The sequence below is a fragment of the Pleurodeles waltl genome, chromosome 10 (genome assembly GCF_031143425.1).
Source record: "Pleurodeles waltl isolate 20211129_DDA chromosome 10, aPleWal1.hap1.20221129, whole genome shotgun sequence".
Lineage (NCBI taxonomy): Eukaryota > Metazoa > Chordata > Amphibia > Caudata > Salamandridae > Pleurodeles > Pleurodeles waltl.
The window spans coordinates 753,435,005-753,456,440 of record NC_090449.1 but is presented as its reverse complement, the minus strand read 5'-3'; positions in this window follow the sequence as shown (position 1 = coordinate 753,456,440).

Here is a 21,436-nt window from a genome sequence, read left to right as displayed (position 1 = left end):
ACTGGCCATAATTCCTTGGGTTTGTCTACCTAAAACAGGAGGGAGATCATTTTCCTTTCTTGGACCACAAGCCTGCAATAGGCTTACCTTTAAAGTGTGTTAAATTGAAGGTGAGTGGACTTTTTGACCCGGCTTTTTTGATTTTTGCCTCTTTGCACTCCATTCCTTTCTTATACTCCCCATAGGGCAGGGACACTCTCTCTGAGTATCCTCGCGCTCAACAAATTCCTTCACTCATTGGTCCTCTTAGCCCTGTTCCTGCTTACTTTGATTTTACTGGTCTATTTAATCTTCCCCCATCTAGTCTTTGGTCTTAATGGCCCTAGTCCACCTGCTCCTGAACTGACTCATTCTCTGGGTACCCCTCCAATATGTCATGATAATCTTGGCCCTGATCCTCCTGCTCATTGTCATCTGAACTATGTGTCCACTTTGTCATGATCCTCCTTAATCAGGTCATTCTGTTCTTATCCACCTAGTTTGGTCATCATGGCTCCTGTCATCCTGGCCTTCTTTGTCCTCCTTTTCCTCTTTGCCAGATCCTAATATTCCTGGGCCTCTGTGACTTGGTTGTAACCCCACTTGTCCTCCTTTCCCTAGTCCTCTTAGCCCTTGTCCTGCTGGCTCCATTTTCCTGACCATCTCCTCTTAATTCTTCAGGTCCTGTTCTTCTACTCTTACTCACTTTCAGTCAGGTTTGCCTAGCAATGTTCTTCCTACTCCTGGTCCTCATGGTCTGTGTGCTCTTCCTGGTTCTGTGCCCACTGAACTTGATCCTTTAGTTTCTGCTCCTTCTTCTTGTAATCTTTGTATGCCTAATATTCTAGATTCTGGTCCTTTTGGCCATCCTGGTCCTTTCGGGGCCCGTACTCATAGATCTTCTTTTTCTTTCCCAATCCTCTTGACACTAATTCATTAGACCTGGTCCTTCTGATCTCATCTTGCTAATCTGACTCCTTGTACATCAGTTCCTGGTCTTGCTGGACCTCTGGATCTACCTGACCTTTAGTGTCCTGGACCTCTTAGGCCTTTCCTGGTTTGGATCATCCTTGTCCTCATGGTCCTTCTGGCACTGACCCAGTAGTCTGGGCCCTCTTGCTTCTGGTACTTTTTGTTTGGGTCCTTCTGAAACTTGTCAGTTTGGTCCTGGAACTCGTGGACATCCAGGTCCAGTTCCCTTAGTGTCCCTGATATTGCTACCTCCTGTTCCTGGTATTCTGCTCCACATTGTACTCTGGGCCCTGGTCCCATGGTTATGGTCTTCCTGGAACTCCTAGGCCTGTTTGTGGTCCTATAGGTGCTGATCCTTCTGATCCTCTTTTGCACTGGTCCTGTCTATGGTCCTCGTTGTATTCTTGATATTGACTCCCCTCATCTGATTTGCTTATTCTGCCCCCCTGATCTTATTGGGCTCGATCTCGTCTGCGAATATTGGACTGATCCATGTTGATGCACACAGCAATACATTTATATACATGAACGAAGTTGCATCACCACTGTTAGGTTCCCCCATTGTGAACTCTCCGTCAACCCCAGCACATAGGTACGTGGTCAGACAGGCTCTCAGACCTAGTCTAGACCTAAGGAACCTAACAGTGGTGATGCAGCTTCGTTCATGTATGACTGACAGATCACAGGTGAGGTAACACTTAGCCAGGAGGCAAACGCACAAAGAAGAAAATTTAGATCAGATCCCACAGAAAGGCAGCAACACCACAATGGTCACCGGAGATTGGCCCCAATAAAGGACACATGGCCAGAGGGACGCGAGCATTCCTAAACACACATTGAAGTTAGATGCCACATGTAGTTAGGAGCACATAGCCAATCAGGACACAACACATACCACACACACAGCAACCATATGCCCCTCAGGCCACACATCTGCACACATACTTGCTGGCCCACATTGTGTCCATGACAGGTTGAGGCCCACCTGAGTTCACTATCTGGGATTGTATTCATGACTATGTGACAACTGTTTTAATTTGTTACCAAGAAAAGAATGTCTTTTATGGTTGTATGGCACTCAGAGAAATGTATCAAAGCCTGCTTCAATCCAATGTACAACAAGAGATAGTCCTCAGACTTCGGTTGTGACCTGCTGTCCCAGCCCTAATGTTTAATTAAACAAACTATTCCTGTTTTGCCAGACGCCTCTCATGTTTTGTTTTTTAAGATACATTCTCATTAGAGCAACATGTCTTCCTGGAACTGGTCCTGATTTTCTGGCCCTGGCCTCCCTGTTCCTTGTCCTTGTACTTCTACACTAGTTATGATGATCTACCTTTGTGTGGGCCTTCTGCACTTCGCCGTCCTTGCTCTAAATGTTGGCTATTTTGTTCCTAGCCATGTGTCCTTGACCCCCCAGGCTGTTATCATTCTGGTCATAATGTCCCTGGTCCTGATCATTCCTACTGTGGTCCTCCTTGTCCTGGTATTCAATATTCTGATCCTCTTGTTCCTGTTTTTTCTGGTCCTCCTAGTTCTTTGTTTCCTGGTCCTCTTAGAACTTTTCTTTCTGACTCGTTTGTCTGTGTCCCTGTTCTCAGCTACCTAACACGACAGACCAAGGTCATGCTATTCTTGTTTTTCATAGTATTTGCCCAATTCTATATTTCATGCTTGCTGTTCTTGCTTTCTGTATCCTTGCACTCTTAGTCTTTGTCCTTCTGGTTTGCGGTGTTCTGCTTCTCCTAGATCTGTTCCTTATCTATTTAGCCCTACTGGTACTGCAGTCATTCATTCAGGTTCTCCTTGTCTTCGGTCATCCTGAGCATGGTAATTTTGGTCAAGGTCCTCCTGGTCACCATTGCCCTATCCACTTGGTCTTCCAGATTCTGGTTGGTCTTCTTACATGTTATCCTCCTTACCCAGATCTTGCTACTTATAATCTAATGATTGCTCTGCCCTACTTGGTATTCAGAGCCCTAGTGCCCTAGGAACTGAACCGTTTAGCCCTTTTTCCGGTCTTCCTGGTCATGGTCCTTTTGCTTACCAAGTGCTCCTGCCCTGGTCTTCTAGGTGCTCTTGGGACTGCCCCCTGGTCTTCCTAGTGCCTATTCTACCTATTCTAATATACTGGACACACTGGCCATTGCACTAAGGTCCTGATCTTCGGTAGTCTTCTTCAATCTGGTCCTGATCCTCCTGGCCCTCATCATCTTGCTCCTTGCCTGCATGGTTCTGCAATACTTTTCCCTTGCACAAATCATCATATTCTTGCCTAGTTCTGATATTCCTTGACCTCTGATTCAAGCTGGCCTTAAAATTTCCTAGCCCTGTCCTCGTCTGTCTGGTTGCCATTTCCATGTACTCCTGCCCCTAGACTTTTGGATCACGGCCTCCTGTTCCACAGGCTCCCAGACATTTTTATTCACCTCACCCTAATTCTCACCCATCAGACCTCCTGGTCCTGCTTCCCTGGTTTTTCTAGTCTCCTGGTTTGCCTGTTCCTGGTTCATCTGATCTTGGTTCTCATGTCTATGTAGACTGGGACTTAGCTTTGGATCTTCTGGAACTTTTTTGACTGGTCCTCAAGTATCTGGTCTTCTGATAATGGTCCCACTGGCCTTGGCTTCCCTGGCCCTCCTGCCTCATCCTAATCCTACTAGTCCTTCTGGTTTGCATGTTCTACATTGTTCTGGTCCATTTGGCCATGGTCCCCACCATCATGGTCTTCCTAGTAATGGTTCTCCTGAGTCTGGTCTTCCTCATCCCTGTGGAATTGGTCCTCCTAGATCCCTTTTTGCATGCCACCCTTGTCCTTGTATTGCTTGTCACACTGGTTTAGGATCTCTGTGAATCTGATACTTCTAGAATTTCTGATCCTAGCCCCACTGGGCCTTGATTTCCTGGACCTGTTATGTCCATACTGGTCATTTTGATCTAGGGTCTCCTGGTCCTGTTAGCCCTAGTCCTTTTCAGTTGTGGTCTTCTAGATCCTGGTCCACTCAGTTCTGGCCTCTTGGTTCTCCTTGATCTGATCTCTGTGGTTTAGGCTCTTCTGTGGATGATCCTTCTTTCCATTGGTCTCCTTTTACTGGTTGTGTTTGGTCTGTATACCTTGGTTTACAACTCCTAGCCATGTTTGTCCTCCTCCCTCTGGTCAGTGCACTCGGGCCTTCGTAGCCCTCCTCCTTGTTATTGTCCAGGGCCCTCTGTTTCTCCAACCCCTGGTCCTTTTTCCTTCTGGCCCTTACTCACTGGGTCCCTATACCCTGCTCCACTTCCTCGATGTCCCCCTGATCCTTCTCACCCTGGCTCCTGTACCCCTAGTCCTATTATTCCTCATCATTTATTTGTTCTCTCCCCCCTGGTACTAGTAACCCTTGTTCTCATAAATTAGGTTACCCTAGGGTGTTTCTTTTTGTACTAGTCCTTATTTGTCTTGGTACTTATTCTCCTACTGGTCATAATCCCCAATCTACTGGTCCTACTGCATCCTTTCTCAGATCCCTCCACAAAGTCTTTAGTCAGGTACAGGCACCAAGCTTGCTCCTTAGATGTTTATTTTTGGCTTTAACTGAGACAGCACTGTCAAGGACAACAATGAGGTCTCATTAGAGACATAGCCTTAACCACTTAAAACACTGCTTAGCATAATAAAAAACACATGTAACATTCCCATGATAGACTGTGCAGATGAATAAGATGTTACTGTGACTGAATGGCCACTCATGACATGGGCTCAATAAGCATCTATGTCTGAAACCCACTCTGCTGGGTGGCTAGTATTTACATGTGTATTTATATATCAGACTGCTGAATGAACTGCCCAGATGTGTTCACTTCCCTATTCCACAGAAATCCCATTACTGTGACTAACACAGTTTACCTTCTGGAAATGTTCCAGACTACTGTGCCCCAAACACTAAGGCCCTAATTTTAACATTGGTGGTACTTACCGCATACCGCCGCAGTGACGCCCGCCAACATACTGCCACCATGGCTACCATCGTCTACCAGATTATGAGCACTGCCTGACTTCTGCTACAATAAGGGCGGAAATCCGGCAGTGTTCATACTGGCGGACGGTGGTGACCTGGCGCTGCTACCACCAGCACCGCCCCATCAGTAGAACACCGTCAGCCGTATTATGACCATGAATACGGCCTGGCAGTGTCCTGCTGTTTGGGCGCTGCCGGCGGTAGCAGCGCCCCTTCCCATTCCCTGCCGGAAAACCTCCACGCCGGACAAGGTAAGTCGGCCATCCGACGGGGGAGGGGTTGGAAGGGTGGGGGGTGTTGTGTGTGTGTCTGAGTGTGTGCATGAATGTGTGAGTGTGTGTGTGAATACGCCTGTGTGTGTTGTTTTGTGTGCGTGGGTGTATGAGTGTGAGTGAATGCGTGTAAGAATGGTGAAGTGAGTTTGTGTCTGCATGTCAGTGTGATTGTGTGTAAGAATGTGTGTGAATATGTCTGGAAGTATGTGTGAATGAATGCATGTATGTCAGTGTGTGAATGAATGTGTGTATGTCAGTGTAAGTGAATGGGTGTATGCGTTGTGCGTGTGGGTGTCTGCGTGCATGTATGTGGGGAGGGGGCGTGGCGTGAGGGGCGCTGTGACTAGTGGGGGTGGGGAGGGGAGTGATGTGTGGCTGGGGGTGTGGTCAGTTTTGTGGTGTGTGCATGTATGGGGGTGAGTGAGTGGATCGGAGGGGGATGAGTCTGGATGGAGTGTGGCATCACATGAGTGTTGGGGGGTGGGGGAGCCGCCTACAGGTGATAGGGATTCCATTGCTAACGACACGGAAACCATGGTGGTAGGCCAGCTCATAATGCCATGGGCGGTGCTATGCCGGCTGCCGGGCTGGAGATAGATATCTTCAGCCCGGTGGCTCATACCGCCATGGCGGTATGAGTGGAGAAGTAGCGGGTTAGCTGCCGCTGACCCACCAATTTCATAATGTGGCGGTATACACCGCCAGCCTGTTTGCGGTGATACCGCCACATTAACCCTGGCAGTCAAAAGACCGCCAGGGTTAAAATGAGGGCCTAATTGTCTATTGCAAGTATCCTGGGTGGCAAAGATATAACCTACTTGTCAACATTCCCTTTTTGCAGCTGATTGTCCACTGCTATTGTGTTGCCAGGTTTGAAATACTAAGGCCCTCATTACAACATTGGCTGTAAAAGCCGCTTACCGCAGTGCAGAAGACTGCCAACACACCGCAGCGGCCGCGGAATTCCGCCACAGCTATTATGACCCACAGTTCGGAATCCGCCAAAATTCAGACACCCACACAAGTCCGCCACACCAAAGGTCAGTGATAAACTGGCGAAAACAAAACCTCCACCGTCACGCAGAAATACGCCCACACTATCACGACACACAAATCCACACGGCGGTCTTTCAACCACGGTATTCAATTGGCGGTACACACCGCTGCACTCAAAATACACACAAATTTACAAAACACAACCACATTGAACAATTCGAAATACACACACCTGATACACATACACACCCCGACTTCCAGACACCCAATACACTATAAAACACACACCCACACCACCCACAAACCCCTATTACCAAATAATTTCAAAGAAGGCCAGAGAGAGACAGCACCAGCATCCACAGGCACACAACACCATCACCCACAGAACTTCCACGCACCTCACACAATACACCACTACATATCAGCACACTTATCACCACACACTCCACCCCACACATCACCTACACGACCTCATGGCACGGCAAAGACACCCCAGGTTCTCGGAGGAGGAGCTCAGGGTCATGGTGGAGGAAAACATCCGGGAGAGCCACAGCTATTCGGATCACAGGTGCAGCACACCTCAATTGCAAGGAAGATGGAGCTATGGCGAAGAATCGTGGACAGGGTCAACGCAGTTGGACAGCACCCAAGAAATCGGGAGGACATCAGGAAGAGGTGGAACGAACTACGGGGGAAGGTGCATTCCGTGGTCTCAAGACACCACCTGGCGGTTCAGCGGACTGGCGGCGGACCCCCACCTCCTCCCCCACAACTAACAACATGGGAGGAGCAGGTCTTGGTGATTCTCCATCCTGAGGCCCTCGCAGGAGTAGGTGGAGGAATGGACTCTGGTAAGTCAAAACTTAACTATTACATCCCTCACCCTACCTGCATTCCAGCACATACCCCCACCCTCACCCTCACCCCCATCACTGTAACTCCTCACAAATGTCCCTACATCACAAACCACACATCCTAACACCAAGCCCTACATGCAACAACAAAGCATGGACACCCATCACCAAAGCATGCCCACTGCACATACCCATACAACCCCCTAAACCATCATCACACAAGGTCCCACACAGGAATGCAAGCACTGGGGTACACAGTCACCCACCCATTGCACACCATGCCACACACAGATGTAATAAACATCCTTTTATACCCCTGCAGGACGCCTACCCAATGTCAATGGACAGAAGGGTCCACACATGTCCACACCACCAACAGAAGAGGCCCACATTGATGACAGCAGCTCTGTCCAACTGGATCTAGATGACCAGCCTGGCCCATCAGGGACCTTTGGACAGTCGGTTCCCCTGACACAGTCACAGGCCACTACAGACCTTCCCCTCTCTGGAAACACCAGCACAGCACCCACCCAGCGGGCCCATACCTCCGTCCCCAGGACACGCCAATCAGCAATGTGTCCACCACTACAGGGAACCCAGGCTAACCCACCACCCCAACAACAACAGGAACCTGGGGGCAGTGGCAGTGGGCACACGGTCCAGGGGACGGAGGCCCAGGAACACAGGGGAACTGGGAGGGCTGCTGTGCGACAGGGGACAGACAGGCCAAGGGAACCCACTCTCCACGAGGCCCTCTCCTCCATCATGGGAGCCTACCACCACTCCCAGGAGACGATGGCAATGGTACTGGCCAAGTTTCAGGAGACCCAGTGCCTGCAGGAGGAACAGTATATGGGCTTCAGGGAGGAACTCAGAACCATCAGCTCCACCCTGGGCACCATCGTAGGGGTGCTGAAGGAACTCGTGAAAACCAGGAGGGACACTGTGGCACTACAAGGGGCCCCTGACACTTGCATGGATGATGAACTGCCTACCACCTCCGCCGGCGCTAGTGGACAGGACGCCCCGCCACAGGACCACCACACCAGCAAACCACTCCCTGCAGAAGGAGAACCACCCCGCAAATGGTCCCTGAGATCCAGGACAAAGACAGAGCATGATGCCAAGATCCCCGCCAGGAAATGAGACCACCCTGATTGTCATCCTACTGTCCCACTTTGTCACCCTGTCCATACTTAACCTGCCCCAGCTCCACTTCCTATGCCCATATGGGCAATGCACCTGTGAGACTAATAGACTGGACTCTGCTAGGGACATTCCTCCGCCATCACCCTCACCATTTTACTACCCCCTCCAATATTGAGCACTTAAACACACTTAAAGCGCAAAACAATATGGAGTCTGTAGGAGGCTGGACTGGCTTGTAGTGCGTACCAAGGGGTACTTACACCTTGCACCAGGCCCAGGTATCCCTTATTAGTGTATAGGGGTGTCTAGCAGCTTAGGCTGATAGAAAATGGTAGCTTAGCAGAGCAGCTTAGGCTGAACTAGGAGACGAGTGAAGCTCCTACAGTACCACTAGTGTCACTTGCACAATATCATAAGAAAACACAATACACAGATATACTAAAAATAAAGGTACTTTATTTTTATGACAATATGCCAAAGTATCTCAGTGAGTACCCTCAGTATGAGGATAGCAAATATACACAAGATATATGTACACAGTACCAAAAATATGCAGTATAGTCTTAGAAAACAGTGCAAACAATGTGTAGTTACAATAGGATGCAATGGGGACACATAGGGATAGGGGCAACACAAACCATATACTCCAAAAGTGGAATGCGAACCACGAATGGACCCCAAACCTATGTGACCTTGTAGAGGGTCGCTGGGACTGTAAGAAAACAGTGAGGGTTAGAAAAAAAGCCCATCCCAATACCCTGAAAAGTGAGTGCAAAGTGCACTAAAGTTCCCCAAAGAGCACAGAAGTCGTGATAGGGGAATTCTGCAGGAAAGACACAAACCAGCAATGCAACAACAATGGATTTCCAAACGAGGGTACCTGTGGAACAAGGGGACCAAGTCCAAAAGTCACACGCAAGTCGGAGATGGGCAGATGCCCAGGAAATACCAGCTGTGGGTGCAAAGAAGCTGCTACTAGGCAGTAGAAGCTGAGGATTCTGCAGGAACGACAAGGGCTAGAAACTTCCCCTTTGGAGGATGGATGTCCCACGTTGTGAAGAGTCGTGCAGAAGTGTTTTCCCGCCGAAAGACTACCAACAAGCCTTGCTAGCTGCAAATTGTGCAGTTAGGGTTTTTGGATGCTGCTGTGGCCCAGGAGGGACCAGGATGTCGCCAATTGCGTCAGAGGACAGAGGGGGCGCCCAGCAAGACAAGGAGCCCTCTCAAAAGCAGGCAGCACCCGCAGAAGTGCCGGAATAGGCACTATGAAGAGGAGTGAAATGGTGCTCACCCGAAGTTGCACAAAGGAGTCCCACGCCGCCGGAGGACAACTTAGAAAGTCGTGCAATGCAGGTTAGAGTGCCGTGGACCCAGGCTTGGCTGTGCACAAAGGATTTCCGCCGGAAGTGCACAGAGGCCGGAGTAGCTGCAAAAGACGCGTTCCCAGCAATGCAGTCTGGCATGGGGAGGCAAGGACTTACCTCCACCAAACTTGGACTGAAGAGTCACTGGACTGTGGGAGTCACTTGGACAGAGTTGCTGGATTCAAGGGACCTCGCTCGTTGTGCTGAGAGGAGACCCAGGGGACCGGTGATGCAGTTCTTTGGTGCCTGCGGTAGCAGGGGGAAGATTCCGTCGACCCACAGGAGATTTCTTCGGAGCTTCTAGTGCAGAGAGGAGGCAGACTACCCCCACAGCATGCACCACCAGGAAAACAGTCGAGAAGGCGGCAGGATCAGCGTTACAGAGTTGCAGTAGTCGTCTTCGCTACTTTGTTGCAGTTTTGCAGGCTTCCAGCGCAGTCAGCAGTCGATTCCTTGGCAGAAGGTGAAGAGAGAGATGCAGAGGAACTCTGATGAGCTCTTGCATTCGTTATCTAAGGAATTCCCCAAAGCAGAGACCCTAAATAGCCAGAAAAGGAGGTTTGGCTACTTAGGAGAGAGGATAGGCTAGCAACACCTGAAGGAGCCTATCAGAAGGAGTCTCTGACGTCACCTGCTGGCCCTGGCCACTCAGAGCAGTCCAGTGTGCCAGCAGCACCTCTGTTTCCAAGATGGAAGAGGTCTGGAACACACTGGAGGAGCTCTGGGCACCTCCCAGGGGAGGTGCAGGTCAGGGGAGTGGTCACTCCCCTTTCCTTTGTCCAGTTTCGCGCCAGAGCAGGACTGAGGGGTCCCTGAACCAGTGTAGACTGGCTTATGCAGAAATGGGCACCATCTGTGCCCATGAAAGCATTTCCAGAGGCTGGGGGAGGCTACTCCTCCCCTGCCTTAACACCCTTTTCCAAAGGGAGAGGGTGTAACACCCTCTCTCTGAGGAAGTCCTTTGTTCTGCCATCCTGGGCCAAGCCTGGCTGGACCCCAGGAGGGCAGAAACCTGTCTGAGGGGTTGGCAGCAGCAGCAGCTGCAGTGAAACCCCTGAAAAGGCAGTTTGGCAGTACCAGGGTCTGTGCTACAGACCCGTGGGATCATGGGATTGTGCCAACTATGCCAGGATGGCATAGAGGGGGCAATTCCATGATCATAGACATGTTACATGGCCATATTCGGAGTTACCATTGTGAAGCTACACATAGGTAGTGACCTATGTGTAGTGCACGCGTGTAATGGTGTCCCCGCACTCACAAAGTCCGGGGAATTTGCCCTGAACAATGTGGGGGCACCTTGGCTAGTGCCAGGGTGCCCACACACTAAGTATCTTTGCACCTAACCTTTACCAGGTAAAGGATAGACATATAGGTGACTTATAAGTTACTTAAGTGCAGTGGTAAATGGCTGTGAAATAACGTGGACGTTATTTCACTCTGGCTGCATTGGCAGGCCTGTGTAAGAATTGTCAGAGCTCCCTATGGGTGGCAAAATAAATCTTTTAGCCCATAGGGATCTCCTGGAACCCCAATACCCTGGGTACCTCAGTACCATATACTAGGGAATTATAAGGGTGTTCCAGTATGCCAATGTGAATTGGTGAAATTGGTCACTAGCCTGTTAGTGACAATTTGGAAAGAAATGAGAGAGCATAACCACTGAGGTTCTGGATAGCAGAGCCTCAGTGAGACAGTTAGTCATAACACAGGTAACACATTCAGGCACACTTATGAGCACTGGGGCCCTGGCTGGCAGGGTCCCAGTGACACATACAACTAAAACAACATATATACAGTGAAAAATGGGGGTAACATGCCAGGCAAGATGGTACTTTCCTACACAACCCCCCCCCCCCCAAACGAAGGACAATAAGACTAGTCATTCCCTGATGGGTCTTCATTGTCTAAGTGGAAATATCTGGAGAGTCCATCTGCATTGGAGTGGGTACTCCCAGGTCTATGTTCCACTGTATAGTCCATTCCCTGTAGGGATATGGACCACCTCAAAAATTTAGGATTTTCACCTTTCATTTGTTTTAGCCAAAGTAGAGGTTTGTGGTCTGTCTGAACAATGAAGTGAGTGCCAAACAGGTATGGCCTCAACTTCTTCAGTGCCCAGACCACAGCAAAGGCCTCCCTCTCTATGGCAGACCAACGCTTTTCTCTAGGGGTCAACCTCCTGCTGATAAAAGCAACAGGTTGATCCTGGCCCTCAGAATTAAGTTGTGATAGGACTGCCCCTACTCCTAATTCAGATGCATCAGTTTGGACATAGAATTATTTAGAGCTACAGGGGCTTTTCAGGACAGGTGCAGAGCACATGGCCTGCTTCAGCTCCTCAAAAGCTTTCTGACAGTTTGCTGTCCATAATACCTTCTCAGGCATTTTCTTTGAAGTGAGGTCATTAAGAGGGGCTGCAATGGAGCCATAGTTCTTTATGAACCTCCTATAGTACCCAGTGAGGCCTAAAAAGGCTCTCACCTGAGTCTGAGTAGTAGGGGGAACCCAATCTAAAATAGTTTGGATTTTCCCCTGTAGTGGTGCAATCTGTTCCCCACCTACCAGGTGTCCCAGATAAACCACCTTCCCCTGCCCTATCTGGCACTTTGAAGCCTTGATAGTGAGGCCTGCCTTTTGCAGGGCCTCTAAAACTTTCCATAGGTGGACCAGGTGATCATCCCAGCTGGAGCTAAAGACAGCTATATCGTCTAGATATGCTGCACTAAAAGCTTCCAGCCCTTGCAGGACTGTGTTCACCAACCTCTGAAAAGTGGCAGGTGCATTTTTCAATCCAAAAGGCATTACTGTGAATTGGTAATGGCCTCCAATGGTTGAAAATGCAGTTTTTGCAAGTACAGTGACAAAAGTGGTAAGTAGTTGCAAAGTACTTATCCCGCCGCTGCTTCCAATGTAGGAGGCTGGACTGGCTTGTAGTGAGTACCAAGGGGTACTTACACCTTGCACCAGACCCAGATATCCCTTATTAGTGTATAGGGGTGTCTAGCAGCTTAGGCTGATAGAAAATGGTAGCTTAGCAGAGCAGCTTAGGCTGAACTAGGAGACGAGTGAAGCTCCTACAGTACCACTAGCGTCACTTGCACAATATCATAAGAAAACACAATACACAGATATACTAAACATAAATGTACTTTATTTTTATGACAATATGCCAAAGTATCTCAGTGAGTACCCTCAGTATGAGGATAGCAAATATACACAAGATATATGTACACAGTACCAAAAATATGCAGTATAGTCTTAGAAAACAGTGCAAACAATGTATAGTTACAATAGGATGCAATGGGGACACATAGGGATAGGGGCAACACAAACCATATACTCCAAAAGTGGAATGCGAACCACGAATGGACCCCAAACCTATGTGACCTTGTAGAGGGTCGCTGGGACTGTAAGAAAACAGTGAGGGTTAGAAAAATAGCCCACCCCAAGACCCTGAAAAGTGAGTGCAAAGTGCACTAAAGTTCCCCAAAGAGCACAGAAGTCGTGATAGGGGAATTCTGCAGGAAAGACACAAACCAGCAATGCAACAACGATGGATTTCCAAATGAGGGTACCTGAGGAACAAGGGGACCAAGTCCAAAAGTCACAAGCAAGTCGGAGATGGGCAGATGCCCAGGAAATGTCAGCTGTAGGGTGCAAAGAAGCTGCTACTAGGCAGTAGAAGCTGAGGATTCTGCAGGAACGACAAGGGCTAGAAACTTCCCCTTTGGAGGATGGATGTCCCATGTCGCGAAGAGTCGTGCAAAAGTGTTTTCCTGCCGAAAGACCACCAACAAGCCTTGCTAGCGGCAAATCGTGCGGTTAGGGTTTTCAGATGCTGCTGTGGCGCAGGAGGGACCAGGATGTCGCCAATTGCGTCAGGGGACAGAGGGGGTGCCCAGCAAAACAAAGAGCCCTCTCAAAAGCAGGCAGCACCCGCAGAAGTGCCGGAACAGGCACTACGAAGAGGAGTGAAACAGTGCTCACCCGAAGTTGCACAAAGGAGTCCCACGCCGCCGGAGGACAACTTAGAAAGTTGTGCAATGCAGGTTAGAGTGCCGTGGACCCAGGCTTGGCTGTGCACAAAGGATATCCGCCGGAAGTGCACAGAGGCCGGAGTAGCTGCAAAAGACCCGGTTCCCAGCAATGCAGTCTGGTGTGGGGAGGCAAGGACTTACCTCCACCAAACTTGGACTGAAGAGTCACTGGACTGTTGGAGTCACTTGGACAGAGTTGCTGGATTCAAGGGACCTCGCTCGTCGTGCTGAGAGGAGACCCAGGGGACCGGTGATGCAGTTCTTTGGTGCCTGCGGTAGCAGGGGGAAGATTCCGTCAACCCACTGGAGATTTCTTCAGAGCTTCTAGTGCAGAGAGGAGGCAGACTACCCCCACAGCATGCACCACCAGGGAAACAGTCGAGAAGGCAGCAGGATCAGCGTTACAGAGTTGCAGTAGTAGTCTTCGCTACTTTGTTGCAGTTTTGCAGGCTTCCAGCGCGGTCAGCAGTCGATTCCTTGGCAGAAGGTGAAGAGAGAGATGCAGAGGAACTCTGATGAGCTCTTGCATTCGTTATCTAAGGAATTTCCCAAAGGAGTCTCTGACGTCACCTGCTGGCCCTGGCCACTCAGAGCAGTCCAGTGTGCCAGCAGCACCTCTGTTTCCAAGATGGCAGAGGTCTGGAGCACACTGGAGGAGCTCTGGGCACCTCCCAGGGGAGGTGGAGGTCAGGGGAGTGGTCACTCCCCTTTCCTTTGTCCAGTTTCGCGCCAGAGCAGGACTGACGGGTCCCTGAACCGGTGTAGACTGGCTTATGCAGAAATGGGCACCATATGTGCCCATGAAAGCATTTCCAGAGGCTGGGGGAGGCTACTCCTCCCCTGCCTTAACACCTTTTTCCAAAGGGAGAGGGTGTAACACCCTCTCTCTGAGGAAGTCCTTTGTTCTGCCATCCTGGGCCAAGCCTGGCTGGACCCCAGGAGGGCAGAAACCTGTCTGAGGGGTTGGCAGCAGCAGCAGCTGCAGTGAAACCCCTGAAAAGGCAGTTTGGCAGTACCAGGGTCTGTGCTACAGACCCGTGGGATCATGGGATTGTGCCAACTATGCCAGGATGGCATAGAGGGGGCAATTCCATGATCATAGACATGTTACATGGCCATATTCAGGGTTACCATTGTGAAGCTACACATAGGTAGTGACCTATGTGTAGTGCACGCGTGTAATGGTGTCCTCACACTCACAAAGTCCGGGGAATTTGCCCTGAACAATGTGGGGGCACCTTGGCTAGTGCCAGGGTGCCCACACACTAAGGGGCTGATTCTAACCCCGGCGGTCTTCGACCGCCGGGGCGAGGGTCGGCTGGAGCACCGCCGACAGGCCGGCGGTGCCCCGCAGGGCATTCTGACCGCGGCGCTTTGGCCGCGGTCAGAAAGGGTAAACCGGCGGTCTCCCGCCGGTTTACCGCTGCCCTCAGAATCCCCCATGGCGGCGCAGCTTGCTGCGCCGCCATGGGGGATTCTGACCCCCCTACCGCCATCCTGTTCATGGCGGGAAAGCCGCCATGAACAGGATGGCGGTAGGGGGGGTCGCGGGGCCCCCGTAAGAGGGCCCCGCAAGGTATTTCAGTGTCTGCCTTGCAGACACTGAAATACGCGACGGGTGCTACTGCACCCGTCGCACCTTCCCACTCCGCCGGCTCGATTACGAGCCGGCATCCTCGTGGGAAGGGAGTTTTTCCCTGGGCTGGCGGGCGGTCTTTTGGAGACCGCCCGCCAGCCCAGGGAAAAACTCATAATACCCTCCGCGGTCTTCTGACCGCGGAGCGGTATTATGGGGGCGGAATTCTGGCGGGCGGCCTCCGCCGCCCGCCAGAATTAGAATCACCCCCTAAGTAACTTTGCACCTAACCTTTACCAGGTAAAGGATAGACATATAGGTGACTTATAAGTTACTTAAGTGCAGTGGTAAATGGCTGTGAAATAACGTGGACGTTATTTCACTCAGGCTGCATTGGCAGGCCTGTGTAAGAATTGTCAGAGCTCCCTATGGGTGGCAAAAGAAATGCTGCAGCCCATAGGGATCTCTTGGAACCCCAATACCCTGGGTACCTCAGTACCATATACTAGGGAATTATAAGGGTGTTCCAGTATGTCAATGTGAATTGGTGAAATTGGTCACTAGCCTGTTAGTGACAATTTCGAAAGAAATGAGAGAGCATAACCACTGAGGTTCTGGATAGCAGAGCCTCAGTGAGACAGTTAGTCATAACACAGGTAACACATTCAGGCACACTTATGAGCACTGGGGTCCTGGCTGGCAGGGTCCCAGTGACACATACAACTAAAACAACATATATACAGTGAAAAATGGGGGTAACATGCCAGGCAAGATGGTACTTTCCTACAGAGTCCGTCTGTGATTTTGAAATAGTGTATTAGCAATTACAGTGACAAAATGCTCTTACAATTGTAATGTCAACATACCTATGTCACACAGCTCTAGTCCATGAGGAATCTAAGCAGTTGTCACACAGTGGGACCCACATCTGTGAAATCGTGAGGGAAAGTGACAACTCAGTGCCAACACACTGGGTGAAAACAACAGACAGTAGAGAGGTAGTAGTGTTAAAGTACATGTAGTAGGCAGGTCTGTACTCTTACCTGTGTCTCACTGGAAATATTGCTGGATCACTGAGTCCCTGTTGTTCATGTCTTCTTACTCTGCTTCCTCGTCTTCACTGTCCACTGGCTCCATAGCTGCCACAACACCGCCATCTGGACCATCCTCCTGCAGAAGAGGCACCTATCGTCACAAAGCCAAGTTGTGAAGAATACAGCAGGCCACGATGATCTGGAACACCTTCTTTGGTGAGTAGAATAGGGATCCACCTGTCATATGGAGGCACCGGAACCTGGCCTTCAGGAGGCCGAATGTCCTCTCGATCACCCTCCTAGTACTCCCATGGGCCTCATTGTAGCGTTCCTCTGCCCTTGTCCTGGGATTCCTCACTGGGGTCAGCAGCCATGACAGGTTGGGGTAACCAGAGTTACCTGCAAATGGCGAGGGACAACTGTGAGACACGCAATAACCTGTAGGGATATCCCCAGACCCAGACAACCATTCCCACTGTCTTGCTCCCAGGAATCACCTAATAGCCACACACGGTGCCTCTGGAGTTGCCCCATCACATAAGGGATGCTGCTCTTCCGCAGGATGTAGGCGTCATGCACTGAGCCAGGGAACATGGCATTCACATGGGAGATGTACTGGTCGGCCAGATATACCATCTGTACATTCATAGAATGATAACTCTTCCTGTTTCTGTACATCTGTTGACTCCTGTGGGGGGGACCAAAGCCACATGGGTCCCACCAATGGCACCTATGATGTTGGGGATATGTCCCAGGCCATAGAAACCATCTTTCACTCTTGGCAAATCCTCCACCTGAGGGAAAACGATGTAGCTCTGTATGTGTTTCAGACGGGCAGACAACACGTTGGAAAACATAGGCTGGGTCACCCCTGATGCTATGGCCACTGTTGTTTGAAATGACCCACTTGCAAGGAAATGGAGCACTGACAGCACCTGCACTTGAGGGGGGATTCCTGTGGGATGGCGGATTGCTGACATCAGGTCTGGCTCCAACTGGGTACACAGTTCCTGGATTGTGGCACGGTCAAGCCTGTATGTGATAATCACATGTCTCTCCTCCATTGTCGACAGGTCCACCAATGGTCGGTACACCGGAGGATGCCGCAATCTCCTCACATGTCCCAGCGGACAGTGCCTATGAAGGACAACAGCGAGCACAGAGTCAAACAACTCAGAGGTACGTACCCACAGTTTACACAGAATACCATTCATACACAAAAGGTGGCCTGTATGTGTGTTGAGTCTAGGCCTAGGTATGTGTGACGCAGTTGAAAATTAATCCATGTGGGCCCCTGAAATGGCGGCTGCCTGACCTCTAAAGTGGGACAATGGGATGTGAGGTAACTGCGCTGGCATTGTACACCGTCGCGGTAGGCGGTCGAAGACCGCGGCGCAATGCTCCATTGGTTAGCATTGGACCCTATGGGTCCGAGGAGCCAATGACGATGTACGCCGGCGGAGACGGTACGCACCGCCGCGGACGTGACCACCATTTTCTATCTGTTCAATCACTCGATGCCTGATCTTCGACAGGAGAGGACCTACAGTGCAAGTGCTGCTGTGACCTCGGTCTGGAAGAGACAATGGCTCGAATGTCTGGGGAAAGGGCCCCTCCCTTCACATCGGAGGAGTTGGAGAAACTCGTGGATAGGGTCTGCCCCCAGTACACGCTACTCTACGGTCCTCCAGACAAACAGGTAAGTACACTGGGAGCATGCTGTATGGGCTATGCCTGTCTGGAGAGGGCTGGATGTAAGAAGGAACGGGGGAGAGTGCGGTGTGCATGAAACGACGGTGAATGCGTGTGCAACATGGCAAGGGTAGGGATGGGGGCCAATCACTTTGACGGTGCAGTTGGTAATAACTTACTTTTCCCCCTGTACATTTTATGTAGGTCAGCGCCCACCAGAAACAACATATTTGGCGTGCCATCGCCAAGGACGTCCGGACCCTGGAGGTCTACCACAAACGGAGCACCCACTGCCAGAAAAGATGGGAGGACATTCGCCGCTGGAGCAAGAAGACGGCGGAGGCTCAGCTGGGGATGGCCTCCCAACGTGGGAGGGGTGCCTGTCGCACCATGACCCCCCTGATGTTCAGGATCCTGGCGGTGGCCTACCCGGAGTTGGATGGGCGCTTAAGAGCATCACAGCATACACAAGAGAGTGAGTACACTCTCATTCAGCGCAGTGGAGGGGTCTGGGTGGGGGAGGTGGGCTGTGGGTTTCCCTAGGCCAGGAAGAGTTCCGTAGGCAAGGTCCCTCCGTAAGGCAGGCAATGTGGCACCCCACCCTACCTCTGTAGAGTGCCAAGTACACCTAGTCATGCCCCTGTGTCATCTATGTGTGCAGATGTCGTCCGTAGCCTTGTATGGCATTTCCCAGGAATTGAACAGTGGAGCCCAAGAGCGCGGCATAGTGCAGGGGGCTTCTGTGTCTGTTGTGTCCACCAACGGTAGCGGTAATGCATGCACTCAACATGTCTTTCTTCTGTCCTCCCCCCCTTTTTGTGGTCTCCCTGTTCTTGTGTGCATTAGCATCATCAGGCGGAGGAGCAGTGGCACCGGAGCACCAGGGGGCTGCATCCCACATGGCCATGGAGGGCCACACTACGGATCGGACTTCCCAGTGGGACGGAGGGTGAGGGGAGCTCCACAGTGGGGACACGAGCTGAGACCAGTGACACAGACTCGTCCTCTGATGGGAGCTCCCTTGTGGTGGCGGCAACATCTGTGCCCCCCCATCTACAGGTACAGCCGCCAACCCCCCTTCCAGCACCGCCCTCCCAGCAGCCCCTCAGCCTTCGCCCCGTGCCCGCTCACCCGGGAGGGTGGGCATCACCTTCGCCCCAGGCACCTCAGGCCCTGCCCCAGTCACCCCTGCTGCCCTCAGTGAGGAGGCCATTGACCTCCTCAGGTCCCTCACTGTTGGCATTCTACCATTTTGAATGCCATCCAGGGTGTAGAAAGGCAGTTGCAACAAACAAATGCATTCCTGGAGTACATTCATTTTGGTCAGGCGGCCGTTCAGCAAGCTTCTCGGACTCTGGCCTCAGCACTGATGGCAGTCATTGTCCCTGTGTCTAGCCTCCCACCTCCAACTTCCTCCACCCCGACCCAATCCCCTGTACCTCAGCCTATCACAAGCACACCTCTAGACCAGCATGCACACACGTCAACACACAAGGGAAGCTCAGGCAAACATAAGCACCACACATCCCACAGGCACTCATGCAAGCATCAGACACATGCAGAAACACCAACATCCACTGCCTCCACTGTGTACCCCTCCTCCTCGTCTCCCTCCTCCCTCCCAGTCTCGTCTACACTGACACCTGCATGTACTACCTCTACAGCCACTACGTCCCTCTCCAGCACACCCACCACCACACCCCGCTCATGTGCAGTAACCACCCCCACTACTATTCACACGTTCCCTGTGTCCTCTCCCAGTGTGTCTGTGATGCCCCCTCCCAAGATACACAAACGCAGGCACACACCCACCCAACAGCCATCCACCTCACGACAGCCTCCAGCGCATGCACCTTCACCCAAAGTCAGCAAACGAACACCTCCTACAACCACCACCTCTTCCTCCACTCCCAAACCCCCTCCAGCTACCCGTCCCAGTGTTTCCCAAAAACTTTTCCTGTCCAACCTTGACCTCTTTCCCACACCTCCCCCACCCTGTCCGTCTCCTAGGTCCCGAACTAGCACCTCAGCCACAACATCTCCGGGACCAGTGGTACCTGTAGTCGCCGGAATCTGGAGTGCACCGGCCACCAGGGCAGCCAATGTGGCACGGAGCCACAGCACGGACAGTCCCCCACCCCTCAAGCATCAGAAGTTGGCCAGTGCCCGGCGGGAGAGGGGGAAGACTCCAGCCACCAAAGCCGCTCCCAGGGGTCCTGGTGGGAGTGTGGAGCCACAAGAAACCAGGAAAGTCTGGGAAGAGCAGCACGGTGGAGGAGACCGCCATCATTCCCGCTGGCCAGGAGGCCACCGCCATCATCCCTGCTGGGCCAGAGAGGACCGCCAGCACAAGCCCCGCTGGGCTAGAGAGGACCACCAGCACAAGCCCCGCTGGGCTAGAGATGACCGCCAGCACAAGCCCTGCTGGGACAGAGAGGACTGCCAGCACAAGCCCTGCTGGGACAGAGAGGACCCCCAGCAGCTGAGTCACTGCAAAGGAGCCCGCCACTCCAAGCACCGCTAAACAGGGCACTGCCGCCTCAAGCACCTCTGAACAGGGCACCGCCGCTCCAAGCACCGCTGAACAGGGCACCGCCACTCCAAGCACCGCTGAACAGGGCACCGCCGCCTCAAGCACCGCTGGCCCATGAGCGCCAAGGGCACTGACGCTACTGAGTCCGTCACGAGCAGGATGAAGCACTCTGGGCACAATGCCCCCTCCAGAACCAGTGGAGAGATACATCCACTACCTCTGTCCTTAGCAGGATGAAGCACTCTGGGCACCATGCCCCCTCCAGAACCAGTGGCGACTGTTATCCACTTGAGAGACTGTGGCTTTGCACTCCCCAGGATTGAACAGTGGGCAACCCACCCACTTGTGAGACTTGAGAGACTGTGGTTTTGCACTCCCCAGGATGGAACAGTGGGCAACCCACCCACTGTATAGACTTGAGAGACTGTGGCTTTGCACTCCCCAGGATGGAACAGTGGGCAACCCACCCACTTGTGAGACTTGAGAGACTGTGGCCTTGCACTCCCCAGGATGGAACAGTGGGCAACCCACCCACTGTAGATACTTGAGAGACTGTGGCTTTGCACTCCCCAGGATTGAACAGTGGGCATGTGGCCCCCTCGTGGATTAGGCGTTGTGCACTCAACCGGCTGAGGTGCCCCCCCTTTCCCTCCCCCTGAGGTGCCTGTTTTCTTGCTCTCTGATGCCCCTGCAGTGTTCTCTCCGTAATGGTCGGGGATCTTGTGTGGGCCTCGCCCATACCGTGTGGACCCAGTGTTCCACGGACTTAATTGGAGCACTACCTGGACTACTATGCTTGGTGTATATTTTGTTTATGGTGTATATATATGTATATTTTTGCCTACTTGATTGTAATATATTACAATGGTTACACTCATTTTCTTTTGTCTTTGCATTCTTCCGGGCGGGGTTGGGGGGTGTAACTATCATGTATAATTATTTATTAGTGTGTGTGTTGTAGAAGGTGGGGGTGG